The following is an 18,524-nucleotide window of genomic DNA, read 5'->3' as shown; positions in this document are numbered from 1 at the left end:
TAGGTTCGCGGATTCGCTGGATTTTACGAGCCGATAGCGAGCACACGCGAGGAAAGTATAAAAGCGTTGAGTTACAGGCGATCGTAACGAGCCGATCCGCGTCAAACTGGATTTATCGCGAAACCCACCGCGCTCTTCAGCCTCTAATAGAGCGATAAACACGAATTCTCTCGGCCCTTGTCCGCTAATGGCGGCCGTATATATTCGTGAGCGCGTTGCCGGCTTTCGTTTATCCGGCGTTACGAGAAAGAAAGGAAAGGATAATTAAGATGCAGTTAGAGAACGCCGTTTTCCCGTTACCTCTTGTCCTTTCTCTCTCTTCCTCTATCTCTGTTTCTTTCTCTGTGAGACAGTTGCGGGATAGTTTTCACAGAAACGTAAAGCGAGCATAGAAAGAGCAGGAAAGAGACGAAGCACTGGCCTGCAGCATAAAAATTTTAAACGAGGTCCAAGAGAGCCACTCTTCGGGAACTTTGTATCATCTATTGTTCCTGGCCGACGTTGCTACGGCGATGCTCGCTCCGAGATTCGCGGAGATTTACGAAGCAACTATAAACATTGAGAAGATTACGGCCAGAGCTCATTTTAAGTTCTAACGAGCTCCCCTCGGCTCGGTGTCGCCGGCATTATCAAATAATTGAGAGATGTAACTCAGCGCTATCTTCGCTACGCCCTCGTCTACCGTCTCCCCTAGTCTTGTCACTCTTTTCCACCACCGTCCAGACACCACCGAACCGTATCCATATCGAACCTTTTACTTTTACCAACCTCTAACATCCTCTACGATCTCCACGTATCTATCTTCGAAGAATTTTTCCCTCTCCGCTATCCATTTCCTTTTCTTTTAATATTTTATTAAACATACCTACAATCTGTTCTCATCCAACTATTTTATTTTCATTCTTTGACCAGAAGTATTTCAAGGTTGCTCAAAAGTGTTACCTCTAGGGTAATTGTTTGTACGTCTATCCTGAAAGATTTACTCACTCAAACTGTGCAATAAAAATCTCTTTTAATGTTTTATTAAACATACCTACAATCTGTTCTCATCCAACTATTTTATTTTCATTCTTTGACCAGAAGTATTTCAAGGTTGCTCAAAAGTGTTACCTCTAGGGTAATTGTTTGTACGTCTATCCTGAAAGATTTACTCACTCAAACTGTGCAATAAATATCTCTTTTAATGTTTTATTAAACATACCTACAATCTGTTCTCATCCAACTATTTTATTTTCATTCTCTGACCAGAAGTATCTCGAGGTAGCTCAAAAATGTTATCTCCAGGGTAATTGTTTGTATCTCTATCCTGAAAGATTTTCCCACCCAAACTGTGCAATAAATATTTCTTTTAATGTTTTATTAAACATACCTACAATCTGTTCTCATCCAACTATTTTATTTTCATTCTCTGACCAGAAGTATCTCGAGGTAGCTCAAAAATGTTATCTCCAGGGTAATTGTTTGCACGTCTATCCTGAAAGATTTTCCCACTCAAACTATGCAATAAAAATCTCTTTTAATATTTTATTAAACATACCTACAATCTGTTCTCATCCAACTATTTTATTTTCATTCTCTGACCAGAAGTATTTCAAGGTTGCTCAAAAGTGTTACCTCTAGGANTAATTGTTTGTACGTCTATCCTGAAAGATTTTCCCACCCAAACTGTGCAATAAATATTTCTTTTAATATTTTATTAAACATACCTACAATCTGTTCTCATCCAACTATTTTATTTTCATTCTCTGACCAGAAGTATTTCAAGGTTGCTCAAAAGTGTTACCTCTAGGATAATTGTTTGTACGTCTATCCTGAAAGATTTTCCCACTTAAACTGTGCAATAAAAATCTCTTTTAATGTTTTATTAAACATACCTACAATCTGTTCTAATCCAACTATTTCATTTTCATTCTTTGACCAGAAGTATCTCGAGGTAGTTCAAAAATGTTACCTCCAGGGTAATTGTTTCTACGTTTATCTCGAAAGACTTTTCCACCCAAACATCTACAACAAAAATCTCTTTTAATATAATTCCGATGCAAAGCAAGTAATTCGCGCGACTATCAAAATTAAAGTATAACAATCTTTTATTCCTATAACATTGGTTTCTCTTTTTTCCTTAACCATAAGTAACTGGTTTTTAGAAATTCCCCGAGAGTTTTATTACAACCGTAACTATCCACGGCTGGCGAGTAAAAAGTCGCAGGGGGCGAGGACACAGGGGGGCGTCGGACGGGGTTACACACCTTTTGCTTGAATTCAGTGTAACGAAGATGCGGCATCCTCGTGGCGCTCCAACGAAATATAAACAAGATCCGCGCGCGGCTTAATGCCTGCCGTACGTCACGTGGAAAGATTAAACAGTTAATAAGAATAAGAGTCTTCGAGCGTGTTTCTCCCCCTTTATTCCACGAACGGGGTTTCTTTCCGTAGGTCGCCGCCACGGACAACGGAAGAGGAACAGAGAGCAGATGAGTAGGTGGAAGAGGGGGGGACACTTGCACGGGTGGTTGGAGGGAAATGGCGGCCATCTTTCCCACGGGCTCTTCTCGAGAACCAATCGCCTTTCTCCAACGAGCATTAAGGCGGCAACTCTGGCTGAAGAATTGCCTCTGCCACGTTAGACACATTTTTCTCGCTTTTCCTTTATTCTCTTCTCTGGCTGCAGGAGTCCCGGGACTCTTGCATCTTCGTCGGTCCCGAGGCCAGCCGCTTGTCTTCTCTCCTTCCTCGTCGTTCCGTCTCGCTTCATCTTCGCCTCTTCCTGTACCATCTCCGCCGCGTCGTCGTTTCGCATCTCTTATTTTCTTTGTTCACCCCATCCGCCGTCGCTGCATCCCTCTTCCACTTATTCTTCGTCCTTTTCCTCTTTCTTTTCTTCCAATTTTTTTTTCCTACCTTTCTTTCCCCTTTTTTCTTTTCTTTTTTTCTTTTTGCTTTACGTTCACCGTTACCTATATCTATAGCACAGAGGGGTATAATAGTGTTCATCCCTGAAGTGAGCTCCATCGAGCGGCAGGTGGCTGACCTTAATAACGCGCCACGCAACGTTTCACGGACCTCTCCTCTTCGCTCTTCTTAAGGGGCGAAAAGAAAATCCTGAGCGTGTCATCTACCAAACGTCAGATCTAAGATTTACTATGGCGACACAGTGTTGCGAATATACTGGCGCGGAGAAAGCTGATACGTCGACTCGTTTGCCGAAGGGTGACAGCCCTGTGTCAGGTCAGAGTTTCCCTACTTCACGGCTATCTCCTGTGGGAAAGTTCCAACAATCGATCCGACTATTACTATGGATACGTCTCTACCGTGCCTAATAAACAGCTCGTAATACGGTTGATGTAAACGCGGCTTAATGCCAATGAAGCTGTCACGTTGATCGAGCAACGTTACAGTCGCCTTTTGTGAAATATTATTTTATAGCGCCAACGGGAAACATCACAATGTATTGTTGAAAATAATCTGTTGTTTGGCAGGAAAGTGTTTCTGTTCGTCTAAGAGATCGTACAATGAAACGTAACAATGAGCTCTAACACTGAGCAAACGTATTAAATCTTCTGCATTCGAACGTCTCTTGTATCGTCAGTTAGTCATTTTTCAATGCAAATTCAACAAGCATCTACCGTTTGATGATCTACGATTGGCAACTAAGCGCAATATTTTTTGTATTTTCGCAATATCTGTATACGTGAAAGATATGCGACAATTTTAATCAAATTATCTCGGAGCAATCGTTTTAAACTAAATATAAAAATCGCTCTCTTTCAGGTGTAATTTTTATACAGAAAAATGTACGGAGAGTAACATTCGAACGTCTGTGTTCCGAAATAAAAATTGTATCTACGTAGTCACGTTACAAAATTTGTTTTGTTCCTCGGTTCCTTTTTTTTTTTTTCGAAAAAGATAACGATGAAAAACGCAATAACAAAAGGTTTGGCGACCGGCCGAACGATCAAATATAAAGGTAGAAAATGTTTTTGTTGACTTATACAGTGTGTACCGGGTAGCATACGTGTGGCTGCGGTGCTGATACGATGATATTCCGATACACAGCGGTTTTATTCGTTTTATGACTTCTTTCGCTACCACTGTAGAACATTTCCAATTCATGAACGAGTTTGCTGAGCCCGTAACGAACACCGTGTTACCGTAGATAGTCGAATGGCATTAGTTGAGGTTGTAAAGCGCACGATCGTGTACTCATTGTTAAAAGAACTTTTGGTTTCTAGGACAACTATTTCCGTATAAACGACAGCTTAAAATATTGTTTAATAATCGTAAACAACATCGAGCAATTATTAATTGCGATTCTATTGGTAGGTTCATTGGGTGAAAAATAGAAATGTTTCTTGAGAACTTTGATGGCGGAATTTCCTCTTACAAATAATCATCCTTTGTCATCTACGCTTTGATTAAATGTTTCCAGAAGAATGGAAGTGTAGCTTTAAATAACAGCGAGCAATTATTAACTGGGATTTTATTGGATGAAGAATGGAAATGTTTCTTGAGAACTTTGATGGCAGAATTTCCTCTTACAAGTAATCATCCCTCGTTGTCTACGCTATTAAATTAATAAAATGTTTAAATTATTAAATGTAAATTAAATGATTAGATATTTCCAGAAGAGTGGCAGTGTAACTTCAAATGACATCGAGCAATTATTAATTGTGATTTTATTGGTAGGTTCATTGGGTGAAAAATAAAAATGTTCCTTGAAAACTTTGATAGCAGAATTTCCTCTTACAAATATTCTCCCTTTGTTAACCATGTAGCTTCAAGTCATTTTGCAATTTCTTACACCGCCTCTCAAGTGAATAATAATAACATTGTCTTAACCCTTTGCACTGCCATGTCGAGTATGACTCGACATCAGTTTTTATCCGAGGAGCTTTGTCGAGACCCACTCGACATTCTTTCAGTCGCGGCTTTTTTCTAGAAACGTGCGAAATAAAAGCAGAATTGCATCCTGGAAATTGTTTCAAGATATAACATAGGTTTAGAAATTAGAAAACAGCCCACTGACCTCGCTAAAGAAATAAAATAGTCAAACCTGAAGATGGTATCTTGCTGGGGGTAGTCATCCACGTGTTATTTGGCAATTAAGTTGGCAAAATTTACCAAATGTCCAGCTGGACAAGTTGTAAACTACAAATTAAATAATAATAAAAGAAAACTCAGAAATTAGAAAATATAACAGTGTGAATAAAACTGGTATTTACGTGAATTTGTTTCCTCCTTTATTTATTTAAATTGTCTTATTTTTTACTTAAAGTAAATTTCAAATAAAACACTTAAAGGCGTTGACAGCTGCTGGTAACGAAATTGAAATAAAATTCCCAGTGCGAAGGGTTAAAAAGTATTTCGCAATAGAATTATTTTTCACGTTATAGCTTCCTCTAAATTATTTGAATAATAAATAGGAAACAAAGTGATAAAAGGTATAATGGAAAAATTTAATTACCAAAATTAATTTCAATTTCAAATAAAAGAAAATTTTACATTACCTTGAAAAATTCCCTAAAAAGATAATCAACCCAACCTAACCTCCATCAAACGTATCTAACCGTAGATTAAGCCATCTAAAGTGTCGCAGTAGAAGATGCCATAATAAGAAACATAGTAAACTATAGTGTGCTATAACCACAAACAGTTCATCAGTTTTCAGCATTCGCATTGTTACTTCAATCGGAATAACGAGGGACGATTATCGGCAAGCGGATAAGTAAACGTTTAGCCCTTTTTCACCTAGGTATCCAGACAAACACCGATGAGCAGAAGTGGGGAAACAGGGGAAGTTCCTTTTCTGAGTTTATGGCAGGCAAGTTGGCCGTGCTGTACCGGCAGCTCTCCGGCAAAGTCGTCAAAGACTTTTACGAGCGGGTAAACGGGATTTAAAGTGACGATGATGCAACCTCAAGGTGCTCACTTTATCCTTGACGGCCTCATAAATGTAACTGATGACATTGCCAGATACGTTTGACTCGTTTCGTCTTTTCAGTGCCGCTACCCATAGAAACATCGTTGATTTTGTGTTGATGAAAACGGCACGAGACCCCACTTACTTCGCCGCTCGTAAAAATCAAAAGAGCCCATTGAACTGGATTAACTTTTCGCGCCTTCCGACATCTGTCACGCTTACGGTCTTCTACATTTACTGTTCTCTATTTTACCAGACACTTTATGTTTGTTCGATGATCGTTGTTTGATCGATGGATCTAGCTATGCGATAGACGATAAATTAGTTTTCTATTACGTATAAGTGGTATTTAATACGTGCAATAAGCATAAATATTGTGTTGGCAACCAAGTGATTGGGGATTTTGTCATTAGGTGGTATTGATAAAATCCGCCTTCACTTAGTTACCAACCCGACATGACGAATAAGTTAGAAGATGATATAACGAACGAATAAGATAAAATTGTTGAGACTACGTGTTATCGAGAAATTGATTTTTAAACGATACGAAGGAAACTATTAGTTTTGAATGTCGGAATTGGAAATTTTATTGGACATCGATTAGACCGTAGTGTTACTAGAATTCTAAACAGTGGAAATTAAAAAATCACTATGTACCGCAGCATACTGTGGCGCCACCTCACAAATGAAATCTCAAACTAGACGCGATACATTAAGAATCTAATCGACGGATAGTAACGCCAACGATTCTTGAAAGATAAATGGAGGGAAGCAAATTATGAATGCGCGTACATATACAACAAAGTACGTACATACGTATTTATAAAATTATAACATTATCTATAAAAAGAAATATTTGATAATAAACCTACATATACCAATATTAATCCCCATTTTCTAAGACCACGAATTTTGAAATCCATGAACACAACCTCTTTCAAATGTCTATTAAGTAAATAAATGTTTGCAATATTGGGAAACAAATGATTAAAAGAAATATGAATACAATTGTTTTATCCATCCCAAGAAACGAAATTGTATCTTTACGGGATGACAACAATCGGAGCAAAAGTAAGAGCAAGAAATAACATAAAATGCAGTAACAGAGGTATAAGATGAATCGTAAAATGCGGGTAATACCAGTGAACGGCATTTTGAACGCTACTAGCACCATCTACGATCACTTGGCGTTAACACCAAACAATGGCTGACACGGTCAAGCAGCACCGAAAGTTTCGCGAGCAGAAAGTATTTCAGTAAAGTGACGACAGATGGCCCGATATTCCTCGTCGTGTGGTCCGTGTGAAACGGTGCAAATTCTTTTCCGTTGATTTACGATCGAATTAAAACTGACAATTATTGTTATTGTACCGTCATATAAGGAGGTAACAGATAATAAATTCGACCGTAAAACGTTAAACTAGTGTGGTTGCGTTTTGTAAGGCTGGTTTAGTGCTGAGTCGCGTGCAACAGCGCTCGTTAAAACAGCCGTAAACCGACGTAACCGTCCGCGGTGTAGCTTGTCCCACGACGACCAATGTCTCGCGATCTTATGTCTGTGTCAGGAATTTTCCTTTTAAAATATCCTTTTTGTCACCACTGTCTATTTACAAGTTACGCTGTATCGTTGTGTTCTCACTTATTCCTGACATTGTATTACCTCTAAACGTTGGAATAGTAACTTCTTACGCAATTAGGAAACAGGCATACAAATCATCGTAAAATACATGGACGAATTTTATGTAAACATTTAAAAGAAAGAATCGATTATTACGACAAACGTTTTATAGTAGTTAATTTAATTTTGCTGTTGATTTATGATATGTATATATACCTTAAAGAACTGCTAGGAACAGTTAGTGAAAAGCTGTCAATGAAGGCATTATTTGTCCATATCCAGTTTATTGTGATGTACACTGCAGGCTGCTATACAAATGATAATGTATTACCGGTTACTTGAAATTAATGACAAAACACACTTATCTATGCTTTATAAGATTAATTTAATGTTTTACGATATCGATATTGAAGCTTACCATGTGATCATTAGCCTCTGCGCATTTCACGAGGATTAGGATACTTTACCGTTTAAGTATCGTCGATCTAGTTTGTGCATCGACCGTAAGAGCGGCTCAGTTACCGATTCCACGGGGATTACACGTCTCTCGAGATTACACATAAAGAATAATCTCAGGCATTCAACTGCAAGTGCAAAGTAACGTTACCAAACCATTTATTTAACTATCATTTGCAAATTTTCGTAAAGATAATAGCTTACGCAATTTACATTGAAAATATTCATTACCGCAGTTCCTAATGTTTCTGTCTCCATTAAACACCTTTCGTTAATCCTAGTCTTTAACAAAATTTGCCAAATACCAGAGTAATCTAAAAAATATATAAAATCTCTCTTGTATGTTACTAATACGTTCCACAACGACAAAAGTAAAACATAACCTTAATTCTGTCACAATCGATCATAACTAGAAATGAATCAAAAGAGATTTTATAACACCAACGACAAAGGTGAGGTCAGTGAACTGTCGTAACTCTTTAGAATATAATTAACATTCCAATTCAGATAAAACAAACTAAGGAACAAATAAATAATAACTTAATATTTACCGACGTGACGTTGAAAAAGTTTGTTGACTAACGGAAGACAGAAAGCGTGAAAGGTCGAAACGGCGATCTTTTGGTCGCGGCTTCCGAAAAATCAGCGGAAACGGCGCGGTGTGCAGTAGCGTCGGTTCGATTAGCCAAATATAGATTTACCGCCGGAAACAAATGCGGGGCTAAAAGGGACATCGCGGCTGCGGCTCGACCTCCCATGATTCCCTTTGAAAATCAATCCTGATTTATACGACACGGTCGCCGCGATTTCGTGGCCAAGAAAAAAAATCCATATTTAAACCGTCGCCTGATTCGCGTTGTACCGTGTACTCAGCCAATCGTGGGATCGTAATGGCCACCGGTGAGGCAGGTTGAGTTCGTGGCGCCGCCACTAGATGTCGCCGTGATCGACGGTCGTAAATCGTCGACAGACTCCCGCCCATTGCATGCGGGTAGGCGGTACCACGGCATTCCGTGACGTCAGCCGTGTCCCCACCAGTTCCCTCTGGTGGCTCGCCCCACTACTATCTTACCCCTACCATCGCTACTCCGTCTCGCTATTCTACCGTCGCTCTCCACCACCACCACCGCCACCACCACTACCACTACCACCACTACCACACCGTGGCCCGTGGCGCTTTCGGCACTCTTCTTCCCCCACCCGCGCCGTTCACGTTCCGTTCACTGGCTTTCTACGTATATATGTAAGTAAGTACGTGAAATTCTCTCGGGTGGGCCAGCATCCCCGGTCATCTTCATAAATGCGAGTCGGCCGTTTGAAATGGTATCGAGGCTAATTCGAGCGGCGCTTATGCGATACAGTGTTTGTTTACTGTTTGCTAAAGCGGCCCGGATTAAATATAAAACAAAGTTGACAGAGCGTAGACGTCGGGCTAGACGGAGTGGCGCTAGCTGAAAGCGACGTCGTCCGACGGCCGCTCATCCTTTCTACATACAGATCGCTCAAAAATATCACCTACGCGATCCGTATCGTTGTTCGCTCGGTTTACTTTTACCTCTCTATCCTCGTTTCGTACATTTATCCAATTCTAATACAAATTTTTTATCTCTCCGATATAATTCGCGTGTTGTACGATAATTCGAGGAATTTGCTAACCTTTTACGATTTCCAGATTGCTACTGGAACATTGCTATATGGTTATGCGCTTCAGTCGTGCCTTGGCGAATGTGTACGTATAATGAGTGGTATATGTGAACACGGTGGTGCTGGTGTGCGCGTTAAATTGGTCCAGATCGGGGTTCTCGCGGCCGATTACAAGAACACAGACTCGGGTCGCGTGTTTTATCGGTGTACACGGGTCTTCCTGGCGTTGCTCGTCTATCTCTGCCGATGGTCGTTGTAAGTAGCTACATACATTGAGCGTGTGTATTCGCGAACGCAATATTCCCTGGTCAAATTGCGTGTTATAGGAATAGCGAAACGTATCCGTCTCCGGGGAAATGTAGACCTTTAGTCTGCACCGGCAGTTGGATTGCGTCTGTGGAGACGGTACGCCACTAAAAAGATCAATACACCATCGCGGCTCGCCTGTTCATCGGAATCTAGATGCCGCGAGTGCACGCTGCTCCCCGAACACGAATGATATCGTCTGTCTGAATATCGTGCCGCGAGTCGTCTGCCCTGCCTCGAACGTCTTCGATTTCACAGACTAAATACAGTTTCGTATCTCTAAATAAATAACAAATTACGTTTACTGTTTCAGCATATTTTTCTCCTTCGACCGAAGATGTTCAATCGTTTTATCGACATAGCCCGAATAATACAATCTTACGGAAAGGACAGAAAACACGGGGAATTTGAAGTTTCCCAATGCGTGCGAAAGAAATGAAAAAATGCTGGCTGGAAGTTTAATTGACAAAGCGACTAATTTAATCGAACGGTCACGACCAGTGCGAAATAGTTGTACATCGATTTGCTTTCATCGTATCGTTTAACGATTCGTATCGTATCGATTTCAGATAAACAGACATCGATCGTTTTCGAGAAAAAAGGAATATTCATCGCGGCCGTATATCTTCCGTTCGAACGAACTTGAATTATCCTTGGCAATATTTCGAGATACACGAGACTTATGGAAGACAACTGCGACAATTCATTGGTTCTCGCTTCGATGCTTCGTTAGTGTGTTCCCGATCCTCGAAGATATACATCTGATATATTTGGCTTATTTGGCAAACAGTTTGACTTAACAAAACAAACAGCAGAGGTAATCGATGAAATTATATAAAATAAGCATCGATCAAGCGTTTCGATGACTAAAATTTCCAAAATTTCCAAAAGTGGAGTTACAATCACTTTGGCCCGTATGAACGGCTCGTAAATCAGAATAAAGACGGCGAAATTTCGGGAACATGGCGATAAGCAAATTTCCTGAGAAATTGCCGGTCGTGACAACTAGTGCCAAAACGTTGTCGAACGACGCACAGACGCTGTGTCGGTCGTCTGAGAAACGCCGGGGGGTAAAAGCAGAGAGATAAGTTGGACGCTGCAAAACATTTCTATCCGTGGCTGGCTCGGTTCCGCTGAAGAATCCCGAACGATCAGAATCACGACGGTGCTCTTCCCATTGTTTCCAGAAATATTTGTGTGTTTACTACGAAAGTAATGCTCCTTTCTTAACTCCCACCCCTTATCTGCCGCGGTATGACCGAACTTAGCCGACGTGTTATTGCGGCCGCAGCTTCAAGATAGAAATCTGCACGCCGGTCGAATCTATGAAAATTATCCCGCAGCTTCTCCTTCTTTCTTTATCGCCACGCTGATAAATCGTTCTAAACAGTTCGATTTACGTGTTCCTCGTTCAACTCATTGACTCTTCGGCGTACCGACTTTATCAATTTATTAGCGGCAATGATTAATAGACCAAGCAGAGATTTCTTAGAAACACAGCAAGTTTTATAACGATTAGGTGTCTTTTACATGCTTCATAGATTAATAGAGAAAGCAAACATTTTTTAGAAACACCAAATTTTATAATGATTAAGTATGTTCTAAATAATTTATAGAATAATAGGGCAAACAGAGATTTTTTAGAAACACAGCAAGTTTTATAATGATTAAGTATGTTCTAAATACTTTATAGAATAATAGGGCAAACAGAGATTTTTTAGAAACACACCAAGTTTTACAATGATTAGGTGCTTTTTACATGCTTTATAGATTAATAGAGTAAGTAGAGATTTTTTAGAAACCCACCAAGTTTTATAATGATTAAATATGTTCTAAATGCTTTATAATAGATTAATGGAGCAAGCAGAGATTTTTTAGAAACCCACTAAGTTTTATAAAAATTAAATATGTTCTAAATGCTTTATAATAGATTGATAGAGCAAACAGAGACTTTTTAGAAACACAGCAAGTTTTATAAAGATTGAGCATGTTCTAAATGCTTTATAATAGATTAATGGAGCAAACAGAGATTTTTTAGAAACACAGCAAGTTTTATAACGATTAGGTGCTTTTTTACATGCNTTTATAGATTAATAGAGTAAGCAGAGATTTTTTAGAAACCCACTAAGTTTTATAAAAATTAAATATGTTCTAAATGCTTTATAGATTAATGAAGCAAACAGAGACTTTTTAGAAACACAGCAAGTTTTATAATGATTAAATATGTTCTAAATGCTTTATAATAGATTAATGGAGCAAACAGAGACTTTTTAGAAACACAGCAAGTTTTATAATGATTAAATATGTTCTAAATGCTTTATAGATTAATGAAGCAAACAGAGACTTTTTAGAAACACAGCAAGTTTTATAACGATTAAATATGTTCTAAATGCTTTATAATAGATTAATGGAGCAAACAGAGACTTTTTAGAAACCCACTAAGTTTTATAAAAATTAAATATGTTCTAAATGCTTTATAGATTAATGAAGCAAACAGAGACTTTTTAGAAACACAGCAAGTTTTATAATGATTAAATATGTTGTAAATGCTTTATAATAGATTAATGGAGCAAACAGAGACTTTTTAGAAACACAGCAAGTTTTATAACGATTAAGTATGTTCTAAATGCTTTGTAATAGATTAATGGAGCAAGCAGAGATTTGTTAGAAACACAGCAAGTTTTATAAATATTAAGTATGTTCTAGATGCTTCATACTTCAATATTTTGAGCGTTGCGAGCTCTTTTACGTCTTCGTCATATTCGTTTTACTTTAAGGTTTCCATAAATGCATGGAATGGACATTGATCCTTTAGCCCCTCTAAAAATTCTCCTTCTTTTCTTTTTCGTTCTTTATTAAAATTGAACTTGATTCCGGCACCAGATTATAAATTTTATTACTTGTAGGTAAATACCTAGCGCTTTTTCACCGAACCACTCACCTACCTATCTCAATTATGCATCAAGAAAGCAATAGAATAATTGTTTATAGCAATTTTAAAATTGCCATATTTCTCTTACCAAGTACAACCTGTGCGCCCAGCTCTTACTACGTCGAGTGAGTCCAATTATCAAAAAACTACAATATTCCCAAGTAAAAATACGATGAACGATGGAAAATGTAACGAATTTTCAGCTAAATTTTCCCATTTTTCAGAGAAACCATGCAAACTTGACTCCGGACACGTGGCTTGTTCATTAGAACACTGTTAGAACGCTAAGCGCTACGATTCAAACATAATACAAGGCTAACACGCGATGGACCAAATCAAACTTTTTACTCTCCGGTAGTCGTGAGACCGGACCTTCTTCTCGTTGTGGCCCAGTGAAGTACGTTAGACGATCGCTTTTTAGGAATCGACGAGCGTGTTCACAGTTTGTTAATCCGCGTGCGTGTATACGCCGTATTAACGTTAATAGAGTCTGAACGGGTGCGTGCCGATGCCGGCGTCCATGTGACCGTTTTACACATGTAACTCCATACAATGGCCATAAATGGTATCAACAAGTGGATGCTTAAGTGCCATTATGAAACGTTGATTATGAGCGCAAACTGTATTACGTATTATTTGCGGCCGCATTAAGATACCGAGCGTGTCTTCGCGCGATTATCGTCCCGCCGTTTGTTTTATAATCAAATAAAAAAGAAGAAAGAGAAAGACAAAGGCAGAGGAAAGAAGAAAGACAAGAAACACGATGGTATCGCAAAGACGGGAAAAGATTCTAAACAGAGGGAGGCCATCGTAACGAAACTGTTGAACTTCTCGGACTGATGCGCCTCGACTATGTACATACGCTCGGCCCGTAATCGTTGTTCTGAATCGTTTGGAAAATGAAGCCGCGTTAAACGACCGTTTTCATTATAGAACACAGTGTACACCATCCGTGATTCCGTTATCTAAACATCTGCTTTACAACGAGTCATTTTTCTTCTTGCTATTATCGTTCGTCCAATGTCCACGCTTTAAATATCGAAAGGGTAATTGTTACTCTGCTTATGTTATAATAGCAGCACGTTACAGTGCTGTATATGGGGAACGTAAACGAAGGGAAATAAAGATATAACGTTTGAATTGTATGAAAATAAATTGTTGTTGGCATGCTAGCGTCGAAAGCGGGAAAGTGCGTAGGAAAGTATAAGACGTATAGTATATAGAGAAAAGACACGACGCGTTAATTAGCGAACGATTGGCTCGATCAAGCTTCTCCGGAATCATATTCAACACAAGTAAATTCTATCCAGTCAAGGTTCTTTGACAAATATTTTAAGAGCGTCGTCGATCAATGAACAAATCACTTCGATCGCTTGTCAGCGTCGGCTGATTAAATTAAACCAATCGACGTCGATGGAATTAGAAACGAATATTCGCGCTGAACATCGAATCGTTCATATCTCACTCGTACGTTTCCTAATAATAATTATCCACTGACAAGTAGAAATTCTCGTGAGACGAGTAGCCGAGCTCCGTTATGTCTCCTGATAATCGAAACATCTTTTAATATCTATGTGTACGTACTCTTATAGCTTCGAAATAATCGCGTCTGGCTAACCGGCTTCATTCACGACCGCTAATAAGCCTCGAATCGATCTTCGATCGCGACAGCTAAATATTTATGATTCGTGAAGGGACAGCGGCCGATGGCTCGGCTTGTGTTCAATCGACCAATCGATTACCATCGTTACATCATTGATCTCGCGGCATACCGATAATAATCGTGAAAATCTGCTTTTCCCGTCCCGTCCGATTTCGTAACGCGAAAACGGTTCCGTTAATCGGACGGTCGCGGTTAATTACGGTTGGCTGGCGATTTTTCCGTCGCCAACGAGCCGCTGACTTTCTAGTTTCGGCCTGTTCACGCATGAATAATACAAAAGTTACGCTCACGGAACCAACGATCCGCCGCGGTTCAGTTTGAAGATGAAATTAATAAAAATTGACGTTGTAAAAATTCGCAAAGAGTCGGGCCGTGCATATTTATACGCTAATTGCTGCAGCAAATATGTACATACCGTGTACGATGTTTGATACAGAACAGATTAATAGTACGAGATACGATTCTGTTACTAATGCGCGTTTACATAATTATCTTATCTGTGACGTAATTGCAAAAATATGTAAAACCAAACATCTGTCGCTATTCGCGACTCCTCTATCTTCTACAGCCATTTGGCCGACAATTTCGCCATTCCCTCGCCAAGCTGTTCCTTTACTAGCAACTGACAGCATTGCACCGTGTACCCTGCAATTCAGAGGTACCTCGCAACGCGATGCGAGTGCATAAGTCGTGCTTTGCAAGTACGTACCGTTTATTTCTCTAGGCCAAACGACACTGTTCAAATAAGCAACGCTCCACCATATCATCAACGATCGTCGTCGTGTTACAAAGCTTCAACCGTCGTTGGACCACCTCGTGCGAAACGCGTCTGCAACGATACGAATGTATTTCTCTTTGACAAATGGCGCGCGAGAGGAAAAAAAAAAATGGCACGGTAAGAGAAAGCGGAAATGTTACGTGTCAACGGTTCGCAATCGTTTCTGTGGACACGTTGCCCCGTAATTCGGGACACGTTCCACGTAATCTGGCCTCGTGCAATTTACTCGACTCGGCCAATTACACGGCGAAGAATTTCTGACAGAGGGACACCTCGACTTCGTGACACGCGTGTGCTCCACGATATACTTTCGTTACAGCCAATCTAGCACTTCTATCTGTCCTGTCTCGTATCTGGCAGGCCTAACGTTCTCGTGAAAAAATTACTCGAAGAGCAAAGCAGAGGAGAAAATGAGCAGCGTTCGCGTAAAACGACCGCGACGAAGAGGGCAATCTCTTTCTTTCGTTCGATACTTTTATATTTCTCACGTTCTCGCGAGTTCGTCTGGCAAACGTCAAACGAGACGAAAGGTGCCGTCGCGAAGGGTTTTGCTGGACCAATGTCTGCACAGTGTTCGGCAGGGACCTTCGTGGATGGTCCTTAAGAATATGCGTTTGGCGCCCTACAAGCCGAGAATTCGAGCACGCACTTCAACGAATCGTGATTTACTGCCAGACCCTGTTCCGAACATGGCGCAGACAATGCCGAGGTACGCGTATTCGTTCGAAGAACCGAGAGGCGGTGCAGCGGTGGTCCTTGGGAAAGCTTGGAGGCCGTGACCCGTAGCTTGAGACTCGAGTCGTCGTGGATCTGTATGGCGGAGCTGGTGAAACGACGAAGCGTTTGAAGTTTCGAAGCTCTGTTTTAGGATAATGATATAGGGAAACGGAATATACACGAAAGTAGAAAAGATAGCCTTCGTCGTACTATGAACAGCAGTTCCGTACGAGAAACGTCACGATAAATTAACTTACTAGCGTTTCGTCCCTCGAGATAGACACAGCTCGTATAATGTAAAAATGGAGACAAATATTAGAGGAATATGCAAGATATCATATTATCAAGATAATAATTAATATATCATAGAGGTTGCAATTTATCAAGATAATAATTAAGGGATGAAATATTTGGTTTACCTTGAGAAGCAAGCGTATACGTAAGACTAATTTGACTTAGAAAGTGTTGGCTAATCTGAATGCGATGATCAATTTTGAGGCATTTATATCGAAGACGCGTATCGATTCCTCAGGAAGCAGCTTCGACGGCAACCATATTCCTTCTGTGATCTTCGTATTACGTGGAAGAAAAAGCATCGCGTAATATTTCCACTCGTAATTTAAATTACAGCTGGCGATCTCTCAGATCGCCGCTGCGATCACGTTGCACTTTCACACGTATCTCACGATCACTATTCTTTTATGGGAATTTTTATTTACACAATGCAACACACAATTATGCAGCAAGTATTCCGCAGAGGATAGGCGGCGCACTCGCGAAACGGGGAACGTCGTGCCAAGTCGTTTAGGAAACACGAACTGCTTAAAAGTCTTGAAACGATTAACCCGGGGCCGACACGACGAGGAGAAACTTCTCACAATCAAGATAGCCCGTTGACGGAAGGGAAAGGTTTCCGTCATTGGCCAAAAAATATTCCCTCGTGAAACCTGGAGACCCGGCAGCCGCGCTGGAAAAGGAAAGTCAGCCGAGATCAAAGGGCTTTCTTTAACCCTGTCTTTTTAAAAATGTGAAATTTTTATGGCCACACTTTCGCACCGCACTTCCAGTTGCCATCGACTTTCTCGAGCCTCGGATACTACCGTAGGGGACGAGTCGAATTGTTTCGAGGGCTGCTTCGCGCACTTTCTTTCATCATTTCCTTTCACAAATATTTTCTCATTTTTTTTCTATCTTTACCTTCTTCGCAGAAGTTGGCAAAGCAAGGAAACGCACGGCGTGTGGCTATTTCGTAGGAAAAGAATCAGGAAGAGTCTTGAAGTTACGCCTGAAGAACGAGATACACGTGCTCAAACCGAACAACTGCTATTAATAAATACGTGCGTTTTATATTTAGTATTTTTTAATATTCTTCGCGCATTCTTGAAACAAAATGAAAAGAAATATCGGATAGTATTGTAAACGTGGCATATGATGTGTACACTACAAATGTTTATGCAAATGTGCATTTTTATAAATACAAGTAAGAAGTGGAACCTAAGCAGAAATTTATTTCGCCCATTAAATTTTATAACGAGTGCTATATCTAATTTGGATATTTCACGTGCTTTTGCATATTATGTATATTTCCTACATTTTTACATCTTTATGAGTAAACATCCGAGGTCAACGTGTGAGCCGTTCAGAAGCCACGTTGGTTAACTCCATAAATTAAAGGGCACCGAAATACGAAGATGTTAGAAACACGGAGTTTGTTCGATTTACCTTGGCATTTACTAGTATTTCTGTCATCTTCTTCCGATAAACGAATTTAGCAGTGAAACAGACGCGTAATAATAAAAGATCCCGCACAAGTCAAATCGACCCAACTCCGCTTTTTATCAATTCCTTAATTTCTCCCATATGCTCGTTCGTTTCTTTTCGATTCTCACTGGGAATTGAGAATTATAAGTAAATTCTTTTGGCGAAATATTAAGGAATATTATCCGACCTGTATTAACATAGTAATCGTGACTGGCAAGTTGCTTTGCCTTTCCCCTGACATCAAACGATATCTAATCCGAACAATGGTAAACGTCGTTATGTTAAAAACACGATACGAGCAATCAGAAGCTGCGCCACGAAATATTCGTCGATAATCATCGATACCGTAAGATTGGTGGGCACGAGTGGCACAGATAAAGAGAGAAGGAAAGCGAGGCCGGCGTAAAGCGACTTAACTGGCTGCGGAAAGCGGCGGTCTACGTTAAGTAAATAACGTAGGAGCGCGATAAATTCCGTTTACACGGCCAATATGTATCGATGATCGTTCCGCGGCATTCGGCGTTAAATTGAAATCCGTATTTAGGTGACTATTATAGCCATTAAGTCGGAACGTTAACGCGGCTATTTACGCGACGATCAGAAATCGTTAAGGGACGGTCGTCGCGCTTCTTCCTTCGATCTTTGCGATCGAACAAACGGAGCACGGGGCTCCGCGTTTCTTTTCGCCAGCGACCCCCTGAATCGCGCGATTTGCATCGCCGCCGGCTCGAA

The 18,524-nt window shown here is 40.1% G+C and overlaps 2 long non-coding RNA genes across 13 annotated transcripts; one reads left to right on the top strand and one right to left on the bottom strand.

Annotated features, from left to right (window-relative positions):
* Positions 1-1,032: 1,032 nt before the first annotated feature.
* Positions 1,033-8,711, bottom strand: LOC122577199. Of its 11 annotated transcripts, none has more exons than XR_006320123.1 (12): positions 8,543-8,711; positions 8,196-8,305; positions 7,954-8,119; positions 5,505-7,843; positions 5,220-5,396; positions 5,051-5,145; positions 4,837-4,966; positions 2,247-4,561; positions 1,875-2,004; positions 1,370-1,474; positions 1,202-1,306; positions 1,033-1,138 (listed from the first exon to the last, which is right to left on the bottom strand). It is a non-coding gene; the product is annotated as an uncharacterized LOC122577199 (long non-coding RNA). The 11 variants fall into 11 exon arrangements; XR_006320129.1 differs by having other exon boundaries at positions 1,202-1,474; positions 5,505-6,219; positions 7,752-7,843; XR_006320128.1 differs by having other exon boundaries at positions 1,202-1,474; positions 5,505-6,215; positions 7,752-7,843.
* On the top strand, positions 8,049-17,421 carry LOC122577201. Of its 2 annotated transcripts, XR_006320134.1 has the most exons (4): positions 8,066-8,132; positions 9,664-9,890; positions 9,962-10,209; positions 10,511-12,814. It is a non-coding gene; the product is annotated as an uncharacterized LOC122577201 (long non-coding RNA). The 2 variants fall into 2 exon arrangements; XR_006320133.1 differs by lacking the exons at positions 9,664-9,890; positions 9,962-10,209; positions 10,511-12,814 and adding exons at positions 12,848-12,998; positions 13,098-17,421 and having other exon boundaries at positions 8,049-8,132.
* Positions 17,422-18,524: the final 1,103 nt, after the last annotated feature.

This window comes from Bombus pyrosoma, linkage group LG18 (assembly GCF_014825855.1).
Source record: "Bombus pyrosoma isolate SC7728 linkage group LG18, ASM1482585v1, whole genome shotgun sequence".
Classification (NCBI taxonomy): Eukaryota; Metazoa; Arthropoda; class Insecta; order Hymenoptera; family Apidae; genus Bombus; species Bombus pyrosoma.
This window is presented reverse-complemented; position numbering and strand designations above follow the sequence as displayed.